Source organism: Pseudorasbora parva, chromosome 21 (assembly GCF_024679245.1).
Source record: "Pseudorasbora parva isolate DD20220531a chromosome 21, ASM2467924v1, whole genome shotgun sequence".
NCBI classification, from domain to species: domain Eukaryota; kingdom Metazoa; phylum Chordata; class Actinopteri; order Cypriniformes; family Gobionidae; genus Pseudorasbora; species Pseudorasbora parva.
Window position 1 is genome coordinate 3652693 of NC_090192.1, and position 3844 is coordinate 3656536.

Genomic DNA, 3844 nt, shown 5'->3' on the forward strand with positions numbered 1-3844 from the left:
GTATACACCAAAACTCATTTTGGCGTGCATATAATACGCACTTTATGGCGTGTATATGACACGCTCTTGGGTAGGATGGGGTGGGTGGTTTGTATGTATAATATGCCTTAAAGTATGTATCATATGCACGCTAAAAACAGACAAAACAAGACTATTTAGGCTCATTTTCGTGAGATCTGTGAGAAAGGGTATTGTTTTGACAACGTTGTCTTCTGTTTTTAGTGCATCGTTGTTGTGTAAAAAATACCCTCAATTAGACATTAGTATAATCAAATAGAATAATAGTAGTTAATAGTCTCATATTGGCCTGTTTAGCTGAGTAAATCCGTGGAACAAACCAAACAAGCCATCGAAATATATATTTTTTTTAAATAACATACATATACTTGATATATAATCGTATTTGATGATTAGTTAGTTGTCTTTGATAGATTTAACTTTCAATAAAACATGTCCAATGGTTTTGGAAAAACTGCATCTTTGGCCTTGCATTTCCACTGGTCTGACCAGTAGGGGTCACCAGTGTGTGGCGTTTCAAACACTTCGAAACTGTTCGAATCAACGCTGGGTCAACGCTCTTTCTGGTGGAGATCGTTGGCACTCCACCTGGTGGTTGTGACAGTTTGTCAACGAACTTTACATTTTGGCTTTAATAAGACTTCCTCTAGAAATCAGCAAGAATAAACCTGGTGTCCTCCATAACAGTGCTCGACAATGTCAAGATGATTGAGATGATCAATCAAATCAAAGAAGGTGTGTTTTACTGTTCACAGAAACCGAACGCGAAATCAATTACAGTTTTTAACAGTAAAAGCGTGTGAGATAAGATGCAAGTTGCACAACATGTATTATTTCCCAGACGGCAGCATAGTGTCGGCCCAGATCCGGGCCACATCTGGTACATGTGGATTCACGCGCGCCAGATGTGGACTGGATCTGGGTGGACACTATGTTGCCGTCTGGGTTGACTCTAACGCCAATAATACCGAGTGAAGCAAAAGTACCCAACATTTTTGTCAATTTTCACCATTTAAAAATAAAATATATAGGCTATCATTTACATGATTCATGTAATGCATCATTGAATTTGATGAGATATTGTATGTGTGCATATTTTAAAATACAGTTCACATTGATTACTTTACAAAAATTGTTCTTCTTCTGTTCTTCTTTCATTTTCAGAATGCATTTCATTAATTCCTTTAAATAAAATGACCATTACCATTTATTTAAAAGACCCCTCCCCAAAAAAACAAACCCAATGACTACAGTCTTGCTTCTGTAAACTCCCATAATTATCTTTCAGTGTTGGACAAGCTTCTTTCCTCGAGGGGAAAAACGTACTGTATTTAATATCTCAATTACGATAGGCAGGATTCCAGATCTCGGTTAGAAACCGGTCTTGCATCACTGAAACGAGACGAAGTGTAAACTTCTGACCGCATTGTGAAAGCACCATTTACCGAAGGGAATGAGATTGAAGATTGTTTGCAACCGGTGAACTTTTTCTGTGGATGACATAAACGTACAAAAAAAAACTGCAACGATAGTCCCTCAGAAAGGGTCAGAGAAAATGGCCCCTATTATAAGAGAAGATTTACTGTGGGCAAAGCTCATTAGACTCAAGAAACTAGTGGAGACACAATGAATAATGGCTTGCCTCGGTATGTTTGTGCAGTCCTCTTTAATCTGTGTCACTGTGCCCGCTGTGCTGTGGATGTTGGCGCGTTTCCCGCTGGATAACTGACAGTGCCCACCCTACGCCCTTCTACTGTGCCCTACTCACCCAGCCTGAACCCATTCCTTCTCTAAAGCGCTCGACCTGACCTGGCACAGCCGACATTTAGCAGCAACTGCCGCCACCCGTCCGCCTCGATAATTACCCACAAAATGAGAAACAGGAAAATGTAATAACTCAGACTGGTGATAATGAAATAAAACTGTGAAGAAGAAAAAAACACCACTCTGCATTTCAGCGATCAGGAATATCATCTGAGCTGCAATAATTTCCCAGATGAAGTAGTGTCTAGCCTCTGGAACGGTAAGGTGAGGCTTGGGAGTGGGAAATGAAGCCGAGACTATGACTTTTGGCCCAGGAGCCATTTCTTTCTTTCTTTCTTTCTTTCTTTCTTTCTTTCTTTCTTTCTTTCTTTCTTTCTTTCTTTCTTTCTTTCTTTCTTTCTTTCTTTCTTTCTTTCTTTCTTTCTTTGGTCAAAATGTTCATGGCCGTAAACAGGCCTAAATCAATTAGTATTTTCTTAAGTAGGACTAAAGCACAAGTTTGACTGCAAACATTTAATAGCATTGGTTCCAGCATTGTAATATTGCATACAACACATGTATGCAATATTACAAATTGCATACATGTGAGTATACATATATAATTGTAAATGTACTCTTTGTAGTCATGCTGGCTTCATGCGGTTTCAATATTGTTGGGGTTTTTTTTATACAAAGTGTCAAGTGGTGTAAGTAACCAAATAAAAAGTTACATATTTTCATGTGACTATACATTTGATTAATACATCTTTTTATGTTTTTTATAAAAACAATTATAGATATTATATAAAATTAACACAAAATTAACTTTAATACAGAAATTAAAAACATGCTCCTCATTGAAGTTGAATATTAAATAAATTGATAGAGAGGACAAAATGACTGTCATGTCATTGACCCTAAACCCAAAGGTGAAGCACAAATCTGAAAACAAAACAAACAGCATCTGTATCATTATTATGTCTCCAAACCGGAATGAACATCGAGTCAACATCGCACCTAATCCGTAACCTCCTGGAAATCTAGAAGCCTTTCCACCAAACCGAAGCACATCGGCTTAATTTACTTCTATTCTCAGCCGACTCCCTGGCTGTTTTCACAGGGACATCGCTGCAGGACTCTCATTTCATACTGCGCCTGCCAGCTGACTCATGAAAAATACACAGCAACGCGCTCCAGTGTCTCGTTGCATTTAGCACTTACACTAACCAAACCCCATTGTTATTTTAGCTCAACACTGAGGAATATGCTGAATGCCTCTTCTGAGCACCTTGCTTGTTTTTTAAAGGAGCAGCCCTCCTGCGTTTCTATTTATGTTTCGAAAATGAGCTCTTCCCTATACTGTATATAATGGCTCAGGACCTGGAGAACAAGGCCACAAACTTGACATGTTCAGTGGAAAGACACAGATTCACTCATACAAAATAACTGATCAATAATGTGCAATATGTTCCCCATGCTCTGGTAAATGTATCATTCCTCATTCACTAATATATATATATATATACACACACACCTAAAGGATTATTAGGAACACCTGTTCAATTTCTCATTAATGCAATTATCTAATCAACCAATCACATGGCAGTTGCTTCAATACATTTAGGGGTGTGGTCCTGGTCAAGACAATCTCCTGAACTCTAAACTGAATGTCAGAATGGGAAAGAAAGGTGATTTAAGCAATTTTGAGCGTGGCATGGTTGTTGGTGCCAGACGGGCCGGTCTGAGTATTTCACAATCTGCTCAATTGCTGGGATTTTCACACACAACCATTTCTAGGGTTTACAAAGCATGGTGTGAAAAGGAAAAAAAAAAGGTATGCAGCAGTCCTGTGGGCGAAGATGCCTTGTTGATGCTCGAGGTCAGAGGAGAATGGGCCGACTGATTCAAGCTGATAGAAGAGCAACTTTGACTGAAATAACCACTCATTGCAACCGAGGTATGCAGCAAAGCATTTATGAAGCCACAACACACACAACCTTGAGTCGGATGAGCTACAACAGCAGAAGACCCCACCGGGTACCACTCATCTCCACTACAAATAGGAAAAAAGGGCTACAATTTG